The following is a 25,210-nucleotide window of genomic DNA, read 5'->3' as shown; positions in this document are numbered from 1 at the left end:
TCAGACTTTGGGTCTTGAAGGAGTAAATGTGATATGTCTGCGACCTCACCAGAGAGTTAATAATCCTGGTGGAGCTTATTGTGCCTGGTCTACATACAATGTTTATGCATGAGCTACTATCCCTCTGTATTCTTTCTTTTGGTCAGTAGCAGATTACTACAATGTCTCTCCCTTCCAGATAGCTCCAAATGGAATTCAAGCATTGTCTTCTCTATACATTCTCTACCACTTCCAGGGCTAGATTCCACCCACACCTCACGAGGTACACTATTTGTTCGATTTTAGGACTAACCCCAGCCACAAGAACACATGTTTTTTCCACCTTTTTCATAGGCAAAAAGGAGTTAAGTACATTCATGGTATCACTCATAAATCAAATCATGGAAAATATTACAGGGAATACTTTCTTACTTCAGATATTAGGGCCAACAACTTTGCTTTTACGCATGCAGGCCCTTTTCATCAACCTTTACCTACCTGGGAAATGTATTCCCGAGCAGAAGAACTTGCTAACATGCCCACAGAAGAGAAAGATGTAAAGGAGTTGGTCAACTTGCAAAACCTTCAATTGGTAGGGTTGTTACCAAACAATCAAAACATTATAGAAGGTATTACTACTGAAGAAGTGAACACAATCGACCAGTCGAACGCTGATACTGAAGTAGTGACTGACCAATTTTGTGACAGTCAAAATCCCGTGATTCGTAAGGGGAAAGATCGGGTAAGCTGTGCAATCCCACACCGCCTGGGGAAGGTCAAGTGTAATGATTCTAAGACTGTGTAGGTATGGGACTACACAGTCGAAGAGGGCTTAAATGGATTGATGGGTACTACCTATATCAGGAAGGTGCATCTTCTTTTCGGTAGCCTATCACTTAAGAACTCCATGGTTAAGCGTGCTTGGCCTGGAGTAATCTAGGGATGGGTGACCTCCTGGGAAGTTTTCCCAGGAAGTGTGCGAGTGAGGACAAAGCACGCTGGAAAGACTTGTCTTGGTTTGTAGGGCCAGTCGTCATTCCAGAAAGCAGCCATAGTGATGTGGGGCGTCACAGTTGGTATCAGAGCCTTGACCCAGCCGGAAGTGTGGCCGACGGGGACGTCGGGCCCGTAAGGGGGGGTGATTGTGATAGTCAAAATCCCGTGATCCGTAAGGGGAAAGACCGGGTAAGCTGTGCAATCCCACACCGCCTGGGGAAGGTCAAGTGTAATGATTCTAAGATTGTGTAGGTATAGGACTACACAGTCAAAGAGGGCTTAAATGGATTGATGGGTACTACCTATATCAGGAAGGTGCATCTTCTTTTCGGTAGCCCATCACTTGAGAAATCCATGGTTAAGCGTGCTTGGCCTGGAGTAATCTAGGGATGGGTGACCTCCTGGGAAGTTTTCCCAGGAAGTGTGCGAGTGAGGACAAAGCACGCTGGAAAGACTTGTCTTGGTTTGTAGGGCCAGTCGTCATTCCAGAAAGCAGCCATAGTGATGTGGGGTGTCACAAATTTTCTCCTGAACCATCTTCCAAGTCACGCCGAACATGTGATCTTATTATTAGGGAACCTCCTCCTGAAGATCCTTGTAGACATGCCTTTCCTACCAGGCCTGGGAAAGGAAAGAACATTGAACTCCTTAGAGAAGACATCTCATCGTCTGATGATGAAGATGACCTTCTCGATGAAATTCTGAGTTTAGGTTTTTCTACTAATAGTAACCATAGTTTTTCTTGTTATACATAACTTCCCCTTTTCTTTTGAGAATGATTGTGTGAAATCTGTAAAGTCATGTGGTCATAGTAAAATTTTCATTTACTTATATTTATCTCTCATTTCCATTGACCAGTTTTCAACACTTCCTCTACCCAAAAGAGGAAACGTGGTGAAGGTAGTAGCTCAAACCCTCCAAGCAAGGTCGCGAAGACTGTATCGACTAGCCAGGGGAGATTATCTAACCAACCTAGCGCTATCCCACGATTGACTCCTCCGTCTATTCCTCCTTCTGCTAGCTTAACAACTACCCGACCAGCTGACTTAAGTGAGCCCCTTCGCATTGCTGGTGAATATGGAAATGAGTTATTAGACCATACTCTTCATCATGCAACAACAACTCAAACCTTTGAGACTTTACCCCGACACAGTGTTGAAGTTGTCTTGCAGAGAGGCCTCGCTCAAATAATTAGTGTAAGCATCTTATCATCAAGAGCTCATACTTTCCTATAAATTATTCTTATTCTAAATAGTTTTGTGTTATCTATTTCAAGGGCTTATCACTATCAGTCATGCCCAACACCAAGCAGTAAACTATAAGGAGCTAATTAAAGTCTTGAGTGATCAATTTGTGGAATCTCAAGCGAAGATTGACAACCTAACCAAGACTGAGAAAGATATTCAAGACAAGATTGAACAGGCAGAGAAAACAATTGCTGGTCGAGATGGAACCTTGAAGGAATTGACTGATGAGAACAACAAGTACTTCCAAACCATTAAGACATTAGCCGACCAACAGGTGAAAAATATTCAAGAGATTGAAGAGCTGAAATAGGATAAGGAAACTGATCTGGCTCGTTATGAAGAAATCTGCTTCAACTGCTTCTACCAGATTTGGAAGTTAAACAAACCTCTTAACCTTTACTTTCTTTCTGATGAAGCAAAGGCTGAGGAGCTTGCTAAATGTGAAGCCAAGGCTGCCGAGGAGGCAGCTCTTCCAGCTGGCACTATGCCTGCCTCTCCTGTTTTATCCTTCCGAACAGAGGAGGCCCCTAATGCTGAGGATGGTGTTGACCAACCACGCAACAGTCTACCTGACCAGTGAGAATTTTGGGCCGACCACAGAGCATCCTCAACTTGACTAGTGAAAACTCTGTTCCTAGCTAGTAGTTTATTTCTTTTTCTCATACATTTGTGAAGATAATTACTGCTCAGTAGCAATTATATTTTGCTCGTACGGCCGGGCTGCTTGACATTTTACATTAATTTTCTTAAAACATCCCAAGTCTTTTGTGAATAGTAAAGTCTCTTTGATCTATGCCATGAATTTTTAGCATGAGTACCTAATTTTCTAACTTTAGAAATTACAAACATTTCATAAGTCACTACTAAGTATAATTTCTCACACTCTTATTGCTATAACATTTTATGAGCATAATGTTTAATTTCACACGAATATTTGCTTTTAACTTGGAATTTTGAAATATGCCAAGTTACTTAAGCTTTGATAAAGAAGTTATCTCAATGGCCTTTTTGACTTCGAAAATTTACAAGTCAGCCTAAAAACAAATATATTAATTCGTGCTCTCATTGCTTGTGTTAAATTATTTACCAGTATACCCCATGTGCCCCCCAAGTGATCGAGGGTTGTAAGATCCTTGGTCACTTGCTATTGACCGAATCTGTTCGAGCAATTACTACTCATGAAACAAATTGAATATAAAGAAAATATTCGAGCAGTTGAACACTACTTGAACACACCGAGCAGTTGAACACTGCTCAATTTTACCGATCAGTTGAACACTGTTCAAAAAATTAACACATATGAATATTTGTAGCAAGAATCGACCACGCTGCGTGTAGTCTCCTTTATTATTCATAAATTTGAAAAGGACAAACATGTCTAATAATGAGTCTTAAACAAACAAAAATTGTTTAAAAACAAATGACTGGTCAGCAAATAACCAGATCATAAACATAATTTAAAGAACAAGTAAAACACTTGAATCTAAGCTACCACTCTGCAAGTGGTGTTTATTGATAATATTTCATCAGGTGCTCGCCATTCCGGTAGTTTCTGATCAGCTCATCGTTCACCCTAGAAAGTTTGTAAGTGTCTGGGGGTAGGACTTGCTCAATCTGATACAGTCCTTCCCAATTTGGTCCTATCACTCCAACTCTCGAGTCTTTGATGAACACTCTTCTGAGAACCAAATCTCCAACCTGTAACTTTCGATCTTGAACTCTGGAATTGAAATAGCGGGCTACCTTTTATTGATGAGCAGCAACTCTCATGCTTGCCTTTTCTCTCTTTTCTTCAATAAAATCCAAAGATTCAGCCAGTAATTGATTGTTCTCATCTTGATCATAAGTGCTTCTTCGATGGGATGAGGGGTCCATCTCGACCGGTATCATGGCTTCATAACTTTTGGTAATTCTTCTGCCCAACATCCTTTAGCTTGTTCGAGCCGCTTCTTCAGGGTGTCTTTCAACATTTTGTTTACCGCTTCTACTTGCCCATTCACTTGTGGATGAGCCACTGAGGAGAAACTCTTTGTGATGCCATGCCTAGCACAAAAATCAGTAAATAGATCGCTATCAAACTATGTATCATTATCATACACTATCTTTTTTGGCAGGCCATAGCGACATATGATATTTTTCACCACAAAATCTAACACTTTCTTTGAAGTGATCGTGGCTAATGGTTCAGCTTCAGTCCACTTAGTGAAATAATCTACAACAACTACTGCGAACTGCACTCCTCCTTTTCCATTTGGTAGTCTCCCGATCAGATCAATTCCCCATGCTGCAAAGGGCCAGGGACTTTGCATTTGTTTTAAAATATTTGGAGGTGCTCAGTGTATCTTAGAAAATCTCTGACACTTATCACATTTATTCACATATTCCATGGAGTCCTTGTAATGCCCCGGATTCCCTATTATGGTTAATGGCCGGATTAGTAGGCCGGGAGGGCCATAACTGTTTAATTATGCCATTAAATGTGTTTATGCATGTTTATGAGAATTATATTATCATATGATGTTAAATGCATGCATGTGAGTCCACATTTGTTTACAGGGGTATTTTGGTAATTTGGCCAGTTGAGGGTATAACTGAATATTTGTTGTATGTTAATGATATATTGTGAGACCACATTATAATGTGGGTTGGTTCGAGAATTTCGACATGAGATGATCCTTAAACATGATTTATCGGTTTGGTCATAACAGGTTTGAGCTCGGGGCTCGGGGTGAGTCTCGGGGTGATATTAAAGGTTATAGCGTTACCGGGGATTTTAGGGTAACGGGTTATGAAATATTGGTGTTTGAGGATTTTGAGGTTAGCGGGAATTGGGAAGCGTTAACTATGATTAACGGGTTAAGCTAGAAGTACCAATTTTGCCCTTGGGTTGGTTTAAGAGGCTTGAAATGGAATAAGGGCATTTTGGTCTTTTTGAGGAGGATATGTATAAGGTTTAGTGGCTGAAGGCTGTGGAATAAAACAGAGTAAAAACAAAGTTTTGCCTCTTCCATTCCCGTACATCCTCCTTGCCCCATCTTCTTCATTGCTTCTTTGGGAGTTTTGTGTTCTTGGTGATAATTCAAGCTAGAGGAACTCAAGGCTGGGTTGGAGCACTTGTGTTAGCCTGTGTGGGAGGTTTAAAGCTAGTCTCAAGGTGAGTTTTGGCCATTAATTTCAGCTAGTACTCTGTTTTCGTTTTGGTTTTTAACTCATGGATTTTGATGTGGGGAGTGAGGATTAAAGGGAGTTTTTGGTGTTAGTTGATTGGGTTTTGGTGAGGAGGTGTTATAGGTAAGGTTTGGGGGTTTAATTACATGTTTGGAGGAGGTTCTATGATGGTTTGAAGGTCTAGTTTGAGAGGGAAAACGCAGGGTTGAAAACTGGTTCGTGTTGGGCATTCTTGCTTTTCTGGGCTGGGTGCCGCGGCACAGCTTTTGTGTGCCGCGGCCCAGGTGCGTCTGGCAGATGAGGCTTAGGGGCGTGCCGCGGCACATCTTTTTGGGGCCGCGGCCCAAGAGGCCAAACTTGCTAGAAAATGGCTTTTATCTTAGGGATTCAAACCATAGGCCTCAGGGTTGGACCTAGTACCCGGTTGGGTAGTATTTGAGGTCTCGGGGGCTGGGTTTTGGTTTGGGAAACCCTCAGTTATCATTTTTATTGATGAATCCTATATTTTGGTTATGACCAGGTGACCGTCGAGGAATTTAAAGGTTGATCGTTCTCAGGGGTCGTTCATATAATTATTCTCACTCGAACCAGAGGTAAGAAAACAGTGTTTGAATACAGTTGCACCCTATGTAGGTATATGACATGCGTGATTTGATACTTGAGGCATGTTGGTTGATATATGTGGACGTGGATTGCATATTAAATGCTATTGAACGCTGATTACCTATTTGAGACACTGACTAGTCAGGGACCGACTCTAAGGTCGAGAATTATGCATTGAATGGCTCTAAAGCATTAATGCCAGACCGACCCTAAGGTCGAAGAACTTATAAGCGCTTGACTGGTCTACGACCAGATGTTTATGGCCAAGGTATATGACCCCGGTGACTGTTTGTCACACGGCCAAGGGACGTTGTCCATGGCACGACTCTAGGGTCGGGAGGAAGGTTATGTTGGTGACCATTCACCATACACCTGTCCTAAACAACCTATGAATGAATCACTATTCAGTTAAGCCCTGGTGACCCTATCGTCACATGGCAAGAGGGAGCGATGCTCATCACTGTGACTTTTAGCTATTGTCACCTATTTGTTGGACTGATAGTCCTGAGTGGTCATTATGATCGTTGTTGATATTATATCATGTTTTATTATGTTTTCTTGCTGGGCCTTGGCTCATGGGTGCTACATCGTGCAGGTAAAGGGAAGGAAAATCTTGGCCAACCATGAGTGGAGAGCTTGGGCGATGTGATGTACATACAGAGACGCTTGACTGCCACGGTCAAGGAGTTCTCAGAGGGACTAGGGGTTTTCCCTATTTTTGCCGCTTAGGCCGGCAGGGATTGTATATCTGGAACTGTAGCAACTCTTTTGTAACATGAACTACTTGCAAACATTTTAAAAAGGCTCATGAGCAGTTTATTTACTTAATGAAAAGTGCCCTTTCCTTTTTACTGGTTTTACACCTTAACCTGTTAATGACACCTAGATCACGTTTTTAACGAAAGGACTCGGGTAGCGGGTCAAATTTCCGGTTCACCGATCACCGTAACTGTTCTGGGGTAGCCAGGGCGTTACAGTCCTCGTTCATTGTAGGCCAGAAAAATCATTGTCGCAAAATCTTTTTAGAGAGACTTTGGCCCCCAGCGTGATCTCCACAAAATCCCTCGTGTACTTCGGCTAACAGGTTTTTCGACTGGTCGGGCGTCACACACCTTAGTAGTGGCATAGAGGACCCTCTTGTATATAACATCCCCTCCATCATGACATTCCAAGCATCCTGTCTCATCGTCCTCTTGACATCATTGCGATTATTTGGTAAGGTCCCTTGTTCGAGGTACGTGATGATGGGTGTCATCCAAGTGTCACCTACAGTAATTGGCATTGCTTTCTGCTCAGCAATACTTGAGCTTTCTAAGTATTCAACTGGTACTATGTTCAGAGTGTCAGCATCCTTTGCACTGGCTAATTTTTCCAAGGCGTCTGTGTTGGAGTTCTGCTCTCGTGGCACCAACTTGATTGTGTACTCTTCAAACTATGCTAGCAAGTCCTTAGCTTTATTTAAGTATGCCACCATACACAAACCTCTCGCCTGATATTCTCCTAAAATCTGGTAGACCACCAGTTAAGAATCGCCATTTACTTTGACTGACCGGGCATGTACATCTCTGGCTTCATATTCTGTCAAAAGGGCTTCATATTCTGCTTCATTATTGGAGGCATTGAAAATGAAACTCAATGCGCAGTGGATTTGATGCTACTTGAGTGTGATTAATATAAGTCATGCTATCGCATGATGTTAATTTGAGGATCCATCCACATAAAGTTGCCAGGTAGGAAATGTTTTTCTCTGCCCATCTATGTTTTCTGTCTGGTCGGGAATGTTAGGAATTCCGGTGCATTCAGCAATGAAGTCCGCTAGAGCTTGTCCTTTGATGGCTGATCGGGGTTGATACTTGATCTCAAATTGGCCTAATTCAACAACCCATTTAAGTAAACGACCAGAGGTGTTTGGTTTTTGTAAGACTTGGCGTAAGGGCTGGTCGGTAAGCACCTTTATGGGATGTCCTTGGAAGTATGGCCATAATTTCTGAGATGCAAGCACTAAACAATATGCTAAATTCTCGATCATCGGGTACCTTGACTCTGCTCCTACCAACCGCTTACTGACGTAGTAGGCTAGATGGTGCACCTTATCTTCTTCTCGCATTAGAGCAGCATTGATGACATGTTCTGCGACTGCCAAATAAATGAAAAGGTCCTCTCCATCTATGAGCTTTGATAATACTAGAGGCTGAGCCAAATGTTTCTTTATGGCTTGGAATATCTGCTCGCATTCTTCTGTTAAATCAAATTTCTTGCTTCCTCTTAGTAAGTTAAAAAATGGGACACACTTGTGCATTGATTTGGAAATAAACCTACTTAAAGAAGCAATTCGCCCTGTCAAACTCTGTACATATTTAGTTCTAGTCGGAGACATCATTTCCATGAGTGCCTTAATCTTCTCAGGATTGGCTTCTATTCCTCGCGAGTTACTATAAATCTGAGAAATTTTCCAGAACTTACTCTAAACGAGCATTAGAGGGGGTTCAACTTAATGCAGTAATTTCTAAGTATTGCGAACCACTCCCCCAGATCTCGTACATGCCCCCCATCTTCCTTTGACTTGACTAGCATGTCCTCGACGTACACTTCAATGTTTTTGCCGATCAAGTCGCCGAACATGCCATTCACTAAACGCTAGTAGGTGGCACCTGCATTCTTCAAGCCGAATGGCATAACCTTATAACAGTATAATCCTATGTCTGTCCGGAAGCTGGTATGCTCCTCGTTGGGAGGGTGTATACTTATCTGATTATACCCAGAGTAAGCGTCCATGACGGACAAAATTTCATGACCAGAAGTTGCGTCAATCAACTGGTCTATCCTGGGCAGGGGAAAATAGTCCTTGGGACATGCTTTATTCAAATCGGTGAAGTCCACACATGTCCTCCACTTCCCATTGGACTTGGGCACTAACACTGGGTTAGAAACCCAGGCAGGGTAGTAAGCTTCCCTTATGAACCCATTTTCCTTCAGTCACTTGACTTATTCTTTTAGAGCTTTTGCCCGTTCCTTGTCAAGCAATATTCTTTTCTGCCCCACTGCTAGGTAGCTTTTATCCACATTGTGCATGTGGCTGATTACAGTTGGTGAGATGCCCACCATATCCTTTTGTGAGACCAGGCGACATCTTGATTCCTTCGCAAAAATTCTACCAGTTGTGCTCTCACTTTCATCTTTAAATTCTTTCCAACTTTGACCACTTTGGTCTGTTCGTTCTCATCTACCGGGACATCTTCCAAGTTCTCCATAGGTCCTACTTCACTCTCCAAATCCCCAAAGCGAGGATCAATGTCCATTCCCTCGCTTTGGGCAACACCCTATTTGGTGACTTCATCACCGGATGGGGCCTATTGCTCATTAACACGAGGAGTACTTTCTTGGTTGGTAACCTTTAAAACTTTCTCTTGGTCGGCTAAATTGACAATGCTATATTGGTCGATGTCCATCTCGTCTACTACTTATTGTCTCTCTCCACACATAATCATGTTATTCTCCTTGGCTCCCCTCTGTGCCTTAACAAATGAAGCATTATAGCATCCACTAGCCTCTCTTTGGTCTCCCTGGACACAGCCTATGCCTACACTGGTCGGGAATTTCATGGAAAGGTGCCATATAGACACCACCTCATGTAGAGCTATGAGTAGTGGTCGACCAATCACCACATTGTACGCCGATGAACAATCTACTATCAAAAAATTTGCCATGACCGTCTCGTGCCTAGGAGCATCTCCTACTATGACCGGTAACTTGATTGTTCTGGCTGGTGACAATCCTTCTCCAGTAAACCCGTAAATAACTTGAGAGCATGGTTTCAAGTCATTGATGGACAACTTCATCTTTTCAAAAGATGACATGTAGATAATGTCAACAGAACTTCCCGTGTCAACTAGGCATCTCTTCACTTTCATGTTTGCAATTTGGACTGTAATGAGGAGCGGGTCATTATGAGGATACCTTACAAGACTAGCATCATCCTTCGTAAAAGTGAGAGACTCACTTTTGTACCATGGATTCTTTGGAGGTCGCTCCTCTACAGTCATGACTTCTGATGTTGATGTTGCATCCAATTCATGTCGAAGTATTCGGGCATATCTTTCCCTTGCCTTATTACTATCCCCAGCCAAGTGTGGACCTCTGCATATAGTGTCTAAAGTGAAGTCCACAGGCTCGGGTTGCAAGGGTGGAGACCGCTGTCGTTTGAACCCAGGATTGTTGTTGCTTCCTTCTCCTTGGGGTTTCTCTGTCCGGTACTTTTTCAAATTTCCTGACCGGAGAAGAAGTTCTATCTCATCTTTGAGGTGATTTCCTTCATTCGTATCGTGACCATACTCTACCTGGAAACGAAAAAAGTTATTCATGTCTCTTTTACTCATCTCCTTCTTGATGGGTGGAGGTTTCCAGTAGGAAACCTCTTGATGACTTGCGAGATATATTTCCACCCGACTGGTAGAGAAAGCGGTGTAATTAGTGAAACGAGGCTCATACTTGGTTGGCTTATCGCTGGGACCCAACTTTGCATTCTTTTCTTCATGGCGGTCAGACTCGTTATCCCCACGTTTCCTTCCACCATTTTGACCATTTCCACCATTCTTAGGAGGGTCAGTTGATACCCCTGGATTGTTTATGCCTTTCTCCTCTTTCTCGATCGCATGATCCGATTTCATATACTCGTCCACTCAGTCAAGAAATTGTTGAAGCGTTGAAATTGGATTTCGATGTATACTATCCCACAAAGGGCTCCGGTAAGTGATTCTAGAAGATATGGCAACTATCTTCCCCTCATTTTCAACAGAAGTTGCTCGGTTGACTTCTCTCATGAACCTCTGTATATAAATCTTTAGAGACTCATCCTTGTTTGATATCTGACAAGTGGTTGGTATAAACTGGTGGAGTCTGGGCTACGCTGAACTATCTACAAAACTCCTTCCTAAATGTTTCCCAAGAGGTAATGGAATTCGGCTTGAACTTCCAATACCATTCCTAGGAAGTATCTGACAATGTAGTTAGGAAAACTCTTCACCGATAATCATCACTTACCCCAAGCAGTTCCATATGGTCCTCAAATTTCCCAATATGTCTGATGGGATCTGCCTTTTATATATATACCGATAGAACCGGTGCTTTATATTTTGTCAGCGGCTGGGCTACTCTGATCCTAGTACAAAATGGACTGCCACTCCTATGGTCTACCGTATCCATCCCGGAAGATCGTTTTGATAAACCTTGCACAACAGTCGTTAGTGCGTCAAGCTGGGCATGGATGGCTGGTGCAACCGACGGGGCTCCACGGTCTTAACTGCCTGGTCGGGCATTTCCATCTTGTGCACTGTCGTCAAGTATTTCTACTTGAACGGCAAGGCAGTTCAGATCTTGCCCTTCGATCGGGGCGATCCTACTCTTATTGCTAATAACATCCCTTAGATCCTTCTAGGAAGCGTGTCCTCCTAACCGATCAAACATTGTGCTCTTACTTTTTTCAGAAGGCCTACTGCGCAAGACCTACTCTCTTCCACTACGTTGTTGACTGGGATGTAGTGGCGACTTTTTAGTACGGTCCGGGCAGTCTTTTCCTCCTTGTTGGTCGTTGCCCTCTTTCTCTATTGATCGATCAATGTGATGACTATCAACCTCATCACGACCATATCCTTCTTTAAATTGTGAAGTTTTCTTATATTGAGGAGTCTTAGTTTGGTAATGCCTGGGTGGAGTCTTCTTGCCGCCTGACCGATGACTCCTTGATCTAGAAGTTTTTGATCGGTGGCTCCTAGAAGGGGTTCTAGAATTCTCCCTTTGCGTCGAGGTAGTCCCGGAGCAGACCCCATCATCTCGCCGACTAGTGGGATTACTTTTACTTCTGTCTAGACCCCGAGAATCGGCTCTGCCAACGGTCCTCTGACCAGCATTATTATTCCTTGATCACTTGGTGGCTGCTCCTCGTGTTGCAATTTGGGCATTGGCCTGGGTCAACTGAGTAGCCGCTTCTAGACCAAGTGTAGCCTCGCGATGACGTCGGTCGGCCTCTTATTGCCTTCGCCTGATCTCTTCACTTCTGGCGTCCATCTCCCGTCTTTGCTGCTCAAATGTAGCATTTTCGCTGGCCATTTCGTCAGGGAAAGACTCCTGCCAAGCATTGAATTGCATCATCTCCCCTTGGAATGCCCCCATTGATTCTTGTAGTTGTTCGACTTCTAGAGTTGTCTCCTCAAGAAAGACACTGGGCTCAGTCTTAGGGTTCTGAGGTCCATGACCTTCTGATGTAACAGTCTCTTTTGAAGTACTGGGCTTCCTGGGTGCCATATTGTTAGGACAATAATGTATTTCTTCTATTTAGGATCTCAACGAGAGCACCAAAAATGTTGACCACGATTTTGGGCAACTGCGAGTAGACGCAAAAATGACAATAAACCTTGAATAGAAAATAAATAACACAAGTAATTTTATAGTGGTTCAGCCCCAATTTGTTGGTAATTGTAACACCCTGGATAACCAACACCATTACACTGTGTGTTTAAAATAGTGCAAGACTTGCTAATCAAGTCATTTAAATAAAAATGTGAATCTAAAGTCATAAACACGTTAGGATTAAAAGATTTTGGTCATAAATATATTGTTTTCATTAAAATAAAAGTTTAGTACATTGGATCCCAAAACATGGTTTAGCTCACATATTTAAAAAATCTCCCAAAGTTATAAATAATTAAGGAAACTCTAATGGAAAAATACACATTTTAGATTTCTGTCCCTGAACAATCCCTTGACCGTGGTGGCCGAGCAGCTAACAATGTATACCTCGCCCCAGAGCTCTCTAACCCATGGTTGAACCATCTTGCCCATGCCTTTACCTGCACCAAGTAGCACCCGTGAGCCGAGGCCCAGCAAGAAAACCATAACATCGTAGCATGATCACTATCAATAATAAAATAATTTATAAAGCATAACTAGATATTCAGTAGTCCATAGCATTCACATAATTAGTGATAACAATTGACAAATCAACAATTATATTATCCAGGTATTCAGCATATCATATTCATCAAATTAACAACAATGGACATATCATACAATAACTAGGGTCGATGCTCGTAGGCCACTGCCTCTGTTTAACCCACTATCTTCGGCTCACTTAGGTTGAGCCCAGTGTTCAACTCATTGACTCTGCTCGTTTAGGCCAAGCTCAGTGATTTTCTAATTAACCTCAGCTACCAGTGGCCGAGCCGCGTTCTGTGCACCAATATTAATTCCGGCACTCGTAGGTCGTTTATCTCATGCTCACATGGCATAATACCATCAGACAACATTGCATACACGTATAGGGAACTCTTAGTCCCAACATAACCACATAACCGGGTGCAGTTTTCTTACCTTTGATTCTGAGCGGAGTAGGTGAACTGGTTTCAAGCATGGTCCTTAGCCTTGAGCCTTGGCGATAAACCTAGTCACAAGGCCATAGATATCCATCAACTTCCAAACACAATAAAATACCTAGGAAACAAAACTAGCCTTCAAAACCTTAATTTCTGTTAAACCGGGTAGTAGAAATTGTCCCGAGCACCTAGGTTTGAACCCCCGAGCCCTAAAAATTTTTGAAGTACTTCCAAGACTAAACTTCCCAGGTGGGTCGCGGCTTGGCTCAGCAAGTCGCGACTTGCCCCAAGTCTGAGAGCAAGCTCCCAAGCCAAAGGTGAAGGTGGGTCGCGACTTGGCCAGGCAAGTCACGGTGCAACCCTAAGTCAGAGAGCACTCCAGACCAGAAGGGCCACACGCGCCGCGACGCCCCTGCCTAGATTGCGGCGTGGCCCCTTCGACCCAAAAATTATGGGTTTTTCCTCCTCCTTCTTCCCAGCCAAGAACACCCACTTAAGCCTAGAATTTTCCCCTCAAATCAACACTAAACCAACTACGGATTTTAGAATTAAATCACCTTACTTAAACCATAAATCTCCTAAACAATTATACCAGAAACAATACCTCACTTCATACACAATGATCCTTGCTATATCCCCTAAAATTTCTATTCAACTTATCAATCAAAACATAACCAACCAACACTTAAAATTTCATCCAAATTCAACAAGACGTAATAAAGATGGTGTTCTAAAATCTTACCTCAATTTACAGCTCAATTTCCCAGCTGAAGTTCCCCTAAGCTTCTCTTCCAAGACCCTAACTTCTTTTAGCAATTTAATCCTTCCCTTTCCTTTAATTTTCTTCAGCCCATGCCTTAGCGTATGCTCCCGTTTTACCCTTCGCTTCAAAGCTCAACTTTCACCAAGGGAGTGAGAAAAAATATGTGAGAGATGAGAGAGGGTGTGCTGAGAGCTTTCCTTTAGCTTCTAGTCCCCTCTATTTTCCTAAGTGTGAGTATATCACTTAACCCAAATGACCATTTCGCCCTCCCACAACCACTTAACACTTAAATCCATCTAAAGGTATAATGGTCATTTTGTCCCCGATTCCCGCTAATTCCTCATATGTTCATAGCGTTCACCAATTAATCCCGTCATCCAATTACTTTCCAATTATTTCCAACACCTAATAATTCCCAACATATTTGCTAAATTCTCAAATATATCCCTAGGATCCCCCTGAGCCGGGTATAAATCCTCGCCGTGACTATTTCGCCAGTCCGCCCACTAGGACCGTCTCAAGCCATATACTGCGAATATATCCACATAATAATGTGGTCTCAACAATTTATCACACATAATTACATTTATCCCCTCAACAGGCCAAAATTAAAAATATGATCTTAAAGGCTAAACAGGGTCCACATGCATATTTAACACTTGTAACACATTCATTTAATCATTTTCACATAATCACAAAATCACGCATACCACATAATCATGCATTTATTCATTTAATCACACAAATACCAATTATTCCCTCTCGGCATACTAATCAAGGCCCTTAAGCCTTATTAGTAATTTTGGGTCGTTACAACTATCCCCTCCTTATAACAATTTCGTCCTCGAAATTTATTCGAACACATCAGGTATTAAATCTCATACCTCTAACTATGATTCCGAAGTCCAATTCTTTACCTTTTATCTATCAATAACACTCATACTAGAGTGACAATCTTGTTGCATAAGGTCTCATCTTATAACTTGAGATCTCTTATGTCATTTGGCAGATACTTCTGTTGACCGCGATTTTGGCCAACGACGAGTAAACGTCAAAACTACAATAAACCTTCAAGAGAAAAAACAACACTGATGATTTTTATAGTGGTTCAACCCCAATATGTTTGTAATAACCTAATCCACTTAGAGTTATGATTTATGGATCTACACTCAAGATCAGATGAACCTGTGTCAACTGAGTTTCTTCAGTGTAAATGAAAAGAATGCAATATTTCTCTCAGAATACTCTCTTAGGAAAATCATAATTCGAATCCTCTCAATGATGCCATGAGCTCTGTATTTATAGACCCAAGATCATAAAAACTGAAATCCCCCATAATCCAGATATTTCTGTTACTCTCACAATATTTAATTAGTAATAACATTTAAAATACAACAATATGCGACTTCTTTGGGATAATCTGAGAGATTCCTGCATAGGTACGACTAATTCTAGCCAAAATCGTTACTGGAATTTTGCTTGCATAACGATGATCTGTATAGTCGGTCAACTTCACTCCTTGAAGAAAGACTGGTCGGCCAAAACACTCGACTGGTCGGCCAAAACAGCTGACTCGTCGTCCATGCACTCCATTGGTCGTCCAAGCACTCCACTGGTCGGCCAAGCACTCCACTGGTCGGCTAAACACTTTACTGGTCGTCCAAGCACTCCACTGGTCGGCCAAGCACTCCACTGGTCGGCCAAGACAGGTGACTGGTCAGTAAAAAATCTTTACCGGTCGGACAGAAATTCTACTAGATCGGACAGATCACTTCCAAACCAGATAAACAATTTCCATGCCAGTAATATCACCAGATTAATCTAAACCCTTTGTCCCAGCCATTTCTTGCCACTTGTGACTTTTATTGCCACATCATCGTTTTCAAATTTTGGAGATAACATTTTCCCCCCAAGTTTATTATATGATATACTCACATAATAAACTTTTTTCTCCAACTGCTGACGACATAAAAAAATACTGACTTTACACATTCTCCCGCCTCTGCAAATAAACGACGACGTCTTACCAGACCACGATCACTGTAATCAACTGCTCCCAATCATGGGGGAGAGAATAGCCAAGAGAATTCCAAGAGTCTAAAGGTAAGTGAAAATTTCCACTCTTCCCTTTAAATAGACCCACGAGTGTTCACAATCCATAAGCAAAAAGAAAACCAAAAGGCTCACAAACCTCTCCATTTCATCTTGGTTGTGACTTCCCAAAGCCTCTCCTCCTCTTGGCCGAAATCCTCCAAGAACTCCAAGAAGGGCTCCAATTTTCTTCAAGCAAATTCAAGGGTTCCTCAAGAAATCAACACCTATTCAAGACATTTGGGTAAGCTCTTCTTCCTCACTCCATTTGTAGGTTTTTTTTTCTTAAAGCTTGAAAAAAAACCCATGTATGCCGAATCCTTCTTTTAAAATATACTCTTGAATTTGTGTATGAATCTTTGGTGAATGATGCATATTGTGGCTGTTTTGATGTAGTTTAGGCTATGGGTAAATCAATTTTGTCTCCAATTTTATGAAAATTTGAAGAAAAAATGATTTTTCACCCCAAATTGCATATTTGAGTTTATGGGTATTTGATGAGCAAATAAAATCCCTAGAACTTCATGAACCTTTCAAATCCCACATTTTAATCTTGTTGTAGTGTACTATGAGTGAGAAAAATGTGTTTGTGTCCATGCCTTTTGAGATTTGATGTAGTGTCCCATAACTAGCCTCTTGGAAATAGCTTGTTAGGGATGTACGTGTATGGCCGATCGGCGATTTTCTTTGAGAATCACCAAGGGCACCATAAATATGTTTTCCCAAGCCACTCGAATTTTCCACCGTCTGCTCGGATGAGCACCCAGCTGATCGAACACTCTTCCAGCTCCTCGGACACATGGCCCAACCACTCGGACACCACGCAATTGCTCCTCGGAATCAAGGCGGAGCTCCTTGGATGTGCACACAGCAACTCCTTGGTGCCAGCTCCTCGGACACGCACATATCTCCTCGGATGCGTGCCAGCATCTCCTCGGATGCATGCCAGCAGCTCCTTGGATGCGTGCCAGCAGCTCCTCGGCGCCTGCTTCTTGGACACGCGCATACGCAGCCAAGACACTCGGACATGTGGTCCAACCGCTCGAACACCGCGCCCATCCGCTCGGGCATGCCGCAGCTCCGCTCGGACACCGTGCCCATCCGCTCGGGCATGCCGCAACTTCGCTCGAACACCACTCCCATCCGCTCGAGCATCCCACAGCTCTACTCGGACACTTGAATGCCCCCAAGCCTTTGGACTTGTAAAAATGCCCCGTTCATTTTACGCATAAAAATTCCTTTTTCCCTTATACACTTTTATTTTGGGGAGTAAAATATATTTTTACTACCCAGAAAAATATTTTTCGAGCAGTAAATAAATATTTTCCCTTTGCACTAATTGATTTATGTTTGTTTGGTTACTCACCTCCCCATACGTTCTATTTTGTAGATGAATTTCTTCGACTACAGGGGAGGGGACTGTTAGGAGTGTGTCCTAAAAGCATGTAAAGACATTTGTTTTTTCTGTGAATAAATAAATACAATGGTTTATTATTATTGTCATATTTAGATTGTTAAATTATTGTTTGAATAATTTTGTAAATATCAGAAAAATTCCATATTCATTATTGAGGATGTGATCTTGTATTAGTACGAGAGAATTAAGATCACATGAATGAATAAAAATAGTCAACAACAATGTTGACGCTGTTTTTCGTCAAACAGTGAAAGAAGAGCACATAAACAATAATTGATAATGGCCAAATACAATAAAACAAATCAAACACACGGTTTTTACGTGGTTCAGCAGTTAAATCTGCCTAGTCCACGAGTCTCTGTTATTAATACTCAAGATTATCTCTGAGAATTCTTCAGGAATGAATTCTTCAGAGTTTTCTCTCAAGAATCAGAATTTCGGTCCTTTACAATGGTGCATGGCCTCGCTATTTATAGAGAAGGCCACAGAATACTATCCCACATATTTTGGGTAGTTACTCTTTTTGTGAATAAAATAAATGGCTATAATCAGATATAAAAGGAAACGTCCCCTGAAGACCAGGAGACGTATAACTGATTAAATAATATCCCACGATTCCAGGGGATTTACAATAATGAATGAGGATTACATCTCATATTTATAACACTTGTAGATATTCAAGGTGGTTATCACGTATCTCTAAGGCTTTAGCCTCCCAGGTTTCCTGTCACCTTTCGAGCTGGAGACATCTTCCGAGGTCGCATGGCCTTTCGAGATCGTATGTACGTCGAGCTCGGGAACCCTGATCCGAAGTTGTCCCCGAAGATTGATGTGTTCCCAGAGCTATCTTTCGAGATCATGAACTCTTCGAGGTCACCATACTCGAGATCGTCTATATCTTGCAAGCTCGGCATATGATCCTAGAGCTTGTTTCCAACCTTATGAGCCCACTTATTTGCGAGTCCAACTTTCGAGGTCATAATTAACATGGCTCGAAATCTGGGTATAACAAACAACAAATTAAAGGTGCAAATTAAAGTTATGGAATTCTTTAATTGGAGTTGTAAGTACGGTTTACTGAGTATCATAATGATACAAATAATCTAGATTTGGATTATTGATGTGGAAAGACATCTCGGTAAAGGTGCTTTATATAATATGATTATATATGACATGGACTGATATGAATTAAAGTCTTTATCCAAAAACCATTTAATAATAAAGACTTGTAATTCATATCATAACTGATGATCATTTTTAGGTCAACCTAAATCCTGAGTGTTCATGAACTCCTGTTCATGTTTATTAAATCTTTTGATTCATTCGTTAAGGTCTCTTCAAAGAATGAGGCTAATGAATTTTGTTTTGGAGATTTAATATCATGGATGGTTGGGAACATGTATCAAAAATACGGAATCTAATCTTTCCTAATGGATCGTATATTAGTTCCCTTAAGGGTTAATTCTGGAACTGAATGATTTTGAGCTCAAATCTATAATTAGATTATAGATTAATTATTCACTAGTGAATTAATGGTACTTAAGGAATGAGAAGAAAATTAGAAAGGTTAAATGGTAATTCTTCCATTCTAATTTATGAACTAATTAATTAGAGGGTTGAACTATTGTAAGATGGTTATATCAATGGACGACTTAAGAAAAAGATTTCTGTAAAAGTATATCTATAACATAAAGAGTGCAGTTCTGAATTTATAGTGGAGCAATATCAAAATTAATAAATTAACTATTATAATTAAACAGTTGAATTATTTAGTTTCAATTTATTAGAGCTTAATGTTATAGGTCCATGGTCCCCGAAATGGCTCAAACAAACACTGACAAAGGTAAATACAAAAATGGGCAAAGAGGACTTATGTGATAAGTAAAATATTTTTCTATGTAACAAACATAATTATTAATTAATTATGTGTAATTAATTAATTATTTGATTTAACAAAAATATAATTAATTTTGAATTAATTTATTTTTGGGATTTTTGGTATTTAAATAATAATAAAAATTGGGAAAAATCACATGCCATCACAAGCATGTGGTACACGTATGGCACAGTGCACAGGCACTGTGCTACACGCATAAGAGAGTATACTCAGTCTCTTGATTCTACAATTTTATTTATTTAAATATTAAATAAATAATGAGATATTTTAATATGATTAAAATATTATTATTTAAACAAAAATCTGATAACTGATCAGTTATTTTGAATTTATTTAAAATAACAAATATTTTAATATATAGGATATATTAAATATATGATATCAGTTTTTCATAGAACATAACTTTTCAGGGATAGAAAAATATCTAGGAATCGCTCTCAGAGAAAGAGAACAGTGACATAAACAAAAGTCATTGTTCTTCACAAAACCTAGGTCCAAAAATTTATCAGATCTCATGTGTTGAGAACATCTGATAAATAGTTTATTGCCTATTATTTGTATAGCGAGCCCACACTCGTTATTTGTGTGCCTAAGAACATTTTGGAAGATCTTGGTGTGAGATCTCAAGGATTCAGCCATACGAAAAGATAGCAGCAAGGAAGGACCTGAGGTATTTTTTTCTATTCTTGTCTTTGATTCAATATATATATGTATGTGAAGAAGTATATCTAGAAAACTTTTGGGATTAAACTGACAATTTAATTGTTGTTCCGCTGCGTATAATCTCTGATTTGATGAATAAAAACAAACTGTGACAACCATACAAACTCTGACACTTCAATTCCCCAATCAAGCGACACTCCTCAAAGTAGCGACTTTTCATCCAAATCCCCTAGCAGTCGCACTCTCGAAGATCGCCTTCGTCGCCTTAAAAAGATTCTTCCCTGATCAGCTTATATTTCCTTTACGAAGAACAGTTTCTCAACCAACAACTTCAACATCCAGAAATTAGGGTGAAGAAATCCAATCGACTTCCTCAAGACCAAGATCCTCAAGTGGCACGCAAAGCGGCACAGAACGTAGTGAAGTCCAAACTGCAGCTTCTTCAAGACCGCCTCGCCAGATACAAAATACCAGCAAACCCCAGAGAAAGATCATCCAGAAATTTACATCCGAGATTCAACAGTCAGCTTTTCAAAAACCAAGAAAAGATGAAGACGAAACACCCTCTTGGTTCATAGCCAAACCTTCCAAAATTAACTCCAGCATGTTCGATAAACACATTCAAGCTTTGGGCCTGAAAGGGGTAAACGTGATATGCCCGTGACCTCATCAGAGAGCCAACAAACACGGTGGACCTTACTGTGCCTGGTTTAGATACCATGTATTTGCAGGAGCTACTATTCTGTTGCACCTTTTCTTCTGGTCAGTAGCGGATTACTTCAACGTCTCCCCTTTCCAGATAGCTCCCAATGGAATTCAAGCATTATCTTCTTTGTACATTCTATACTTCTTGCAAGGTTGGGATCCACCCACTCCTCATGAAGTGCACTACCTCTTCGACTTTAGGACCAACCCGAGCCACAAGAATACAGGTTTTTTCCACCTATTCCACATGCATAAAGGGATCAAATACCTCCCTGGTATTGCTCATAAATCAAATTCCAGAAAATACTATACAGAGTATTTTCTAACTTCAAATATTAAGGCCAATAACTTGGCCTTCACACATGCGGGTCCGTTTCACCAACCTCTGCTTACCAAGGAAATGAGTTCCCGAGCAGAAGAACTGGCTAACCTGTCTACTGAGGAGAAAAATGTAAAAGAGTTGGTAAACATGGAAAATCTTCAGATGGTGGGGTTGTTACCAAGAAATCAAAACATCATAGGAGGCAACACTACTGAAGAAGCAAACGCAACTGACTAGTCAAATGTTGATACTGAAGTAGTGACTGATCAGTTTTCTCCTGAACCATCTTCCTACTCTCGTAGACCAGGCGACCTTATTATCAGGGAATCCCTTCCGGAGGACCAGCATAGACGTGTCATTCCTACACAGCCTGGGAAAGGAAAGACCATTGAGCTCCATAGAGATTTTAGCTCATCATCCGAAGAAAAGGGCGACTTTCTTGATCAAATTCTAAACTCAGGTCTAGTAACCATAGTTTGATGTTTTGTTATAAGTAACTTTCTTCAAGAATGGTTGTACGGAATTTGTAGAGTTGTCTGGTTGTAGTAAATTTTTTATTTATCTATATATTGTTCAATTTTTACTATCAAATCTTGTGCTTCACTCTTTTGCAGATTCATATATGTTCAAGCAATTCAACACTACCTCTGCCCAAAAGAGGAAACCTGGGGAGGGAAGTAGCTGAAACCCTCCAAGCAAAGTTGCAAGGACAATATCGACCAGTTAGGGGAGACTACCAGACCAGCCCATCACCATCCCGCAGCTGACTCCCTCATCAATTCCTCCTTCTGCTAGTTTAACCCCTACTCGCTTAAGTGGCTTAAGTGAGCCCCTTCGCATCGCTGGCAACATTGGGAAGGAACTGCTTGACCAAACCTTACATGATGCTTCAACAATTCAAACCTTTGAATCTTTGCCTCAGCTCAATGTTGAAGTCATCCTGCAAAGGGCTCTTGCCCAACTGATGAGTGTAAGTATTTTATTATCATAACACATCCCATTTTGTTATTAATTGTTTCTACTTGTAGTAACTTTTTTTTTCCACTGTAGTCGCTTACTACTATCAGTCATGCTCAGCACCGAGCAGTAGACTATAAGGAGTTGATCAAGGTCTTGAATGATCAGCTAGTGGAAGCCCAAGCCAAGATAGAAACTTTAACTTCATCCGAACGGGATCTTCAGTCCAAGGTCGAGCTGGCGGAGAAGACCATTGCCGAGCGAGATGGATCTCTAAGGGAGCAGGCTGATGGAAACAAGAAACAAATTCAAACCAATAAGACGTTGACTGACTAGCTGGAGAAAATGACTCGCGAGAACGAGGAGCTGAAGCGAAAAAAGGAAGTCGATCTTGCTCGCTATGAAGAGATTTGTTTCAACTGCTTCTACCAGGTATGGAAGTTGAACAAGCCCCTCAACCTCAACTTTCTCAGAGAGGAGGCCAAGGCAGAAGAACTTGCCAAGTGCGAGGCAAAGGCCGCTGAGGAGGCAGCCAATCCTGCTAGTGTTACTCCCTTTTCTCCTACGTTATCATTCCGACCAGAGGAAGTCACCGATGCCGAGGATGGTGTTGATCAACCTATTAACAATTTACCAGACCAGTGACCATACTTTTAGCCGACCAGGGAGTCCCTTAGCTGACCAGTAAGCCTTTAGCCGACCAGAGAGTCCCTCATCTGACTAGTAGACACTTATCTTACTATCTTGTTATTATACTTTGTTCGTATGGCCAAGCTGTTGGCATGAACATTTTCCTTTTTAAACATAGTCATTTAAAAGTTTTATTCTGATAGATGCCTTACATTTTCATATGAGTACTTAGTTTTCTAACTTATAAATTCTAAATATTTCATAAGTCACTACTGAGTATGCTTTCTCACATTCTTATTGCTCTAACATTTTATGAGCATAGTGTTTTACACACGAATAGTTCTTCTTAACTTAAAATTTTGAAAAAATTCCAAGTTACTTAAGCTTTGTAAAACAAGTTAGCTTAACGGCCTTTTTTGAGTTCAAAAATTTACAAGTCAGCCTAAAAACAAATATCTTTGCTCGTGTTCTTATTGCTTGTGTTGAATTATATACCAGTATACCCTATGTACCCCCCAAGTGATTGAGGGTTGAAAAATCCTTGATCACTTGCTACTTGACCGAATTTGTTCGAGCAGTTATTACTCATGAAACACATCGAATATAAAGAAGATATTTTAGCAGTTAAACACTGCAAAAACATTCAACCATTTAAATGTTGGCAATTTATCTGATGGATACCGACCAGTTGAACACTGCCTGGTTTTTTTCTCTCAGAAAACTTTTTTTTTTAATGCACTAACAGTTGAACACTGCCAAAGTAAAAATAATCAACACATATGATAAATTTGTAGCAAGATTAGACCGCGCTGTGCGTGATCTCTTTTATTACTCGTAAAAAATAAGGACAAAGCGTGTCTAATTACGAGTCTCAAACAAAATAAAATTGTTCAAAATAAAATGACGGGTTAGCAAATAGCCAGTTCACAAACAAACTTAAATAACAAGTTAAATACTTGAAACTAAGCTACTGCTCTGTAAGCAGTATTTATTGATAATATTTCCTCAAGTGCTCGCCATTCCAATAGTTCCTGATCAGCTCTCCATTTAATCGAGAAAGTTTGTAAGTGTCAGGTGGCAGGACTTGCTCAATCTGATACGGTCCCTCCCAATTTGGTCCTAGCACTCCAGCCGCTGGGTCTTTGATGAACACCTTTCTAAGGACCAAATCTCCGACCTGGAACTTCCGATCTCTAACTCTGGAATTAAAATGACGGGCCACTTTTTGCTGATGGGCAGTAACTCTCAAGCTTGATTTTTCTTGTTTTTCTTCAACAAAATCCAAAGATTCAGCTAACAACTGGTGATTCTCCTCCTGGTCATACGTGGTTCTTCGAAGAGATGGTGGGTCAACTTCAACAGGCAACATGGCTTCATATCCATATGCCAAGGAAAAAGGAGTATGACCAGTTGTTGTATAGGTAGTAGTTCTGTATGACCACAGGACCTCTAGCAATTCCTCCGCCCAAGCACCCTTATCTTGTTCTAGACCATTTTTTAGAGTATCCTTCAAAGTCTTATTTACGGCTTCAACCTGCCCATTGGCTTGCGGATGAGCTACGGAGGAGAAAATTTTCGTAATGCCATGTCTAGTTTAGAAATCAGTAAACAAGTCACTATCAAACTGAGTGCCATTGTCAGAGACTATTTTTGGGCATACCAAAGTGACATATTATATTCTTAACCACAAAATCTAACACTTTCTTCGAGGTGATCGTTGATAGTGGTTCAGCTTCGGTCCACTTGGTGAAATAATGCACAGCAAATACTGCGAACTACACTCCTCCTTTTCCTTTGGGTAGTCTCCCGATCAGATCAATTCCCCATACTGCAAAAGGCCATGGACTCTGTTGGAAATGTGACCTGAAAGCATATGTAGCAGACATTGTTTTTATGAAATAAATAAATGAATTGAATTTGTTATGCATATATTTTATGGACTATATTATTCTGTGATAATATTAAGTAAATATCAGGAAAATTCCTAAGTTCATATATGTGATCTCAAACACGTATTGGTACGGGGAGGATTGTGTTTGAGATAAATGAACTTGAATAGATCGCAGTAAAATAAAGTTATGGAAACTTTAGATTAATTACTGCAAGTACGGTCCACTAGTATTATGAATACATGTGATCTAGATCCGGATCACTAGTGTGGTAGGACACTTTAGTGGAGGTGCTTTATATATTAGAGAATATATAGAACCAGACCAGATATGTTTATTAATACTTAGTTACATACCGTTTCGAAGTACTAATTGAATATATCAACTGATGATCATATGCAAATAAATCTTAGTCCTAAAGTTACTATGAACTCCTGTTTATGATATATGAGTTCTTTGATTCACTTGTTAGGGTCTGTCAGAATGATCAGGCTAGAAACTTTTGTTTTGGGAACT

The sequence above is a fragment of the Humulus lupulus genome, chromosome 5 (genome assembly GCF_963169125.1).
Source record: "Humulus lupulus chromosome 5, drHumLupu1.1, whole genome shotgun sequence".
Classification (NCBI taxonomy): domain Eukaryota; kingdom Viridiplantae; phylum Streptophyta; class Magnoliopsida; order Rosales; family Cannabaceae; genus Humulus; species Humulus lupulus.
Note: the sequence above shows the minus strand (reverse complement) of the source record.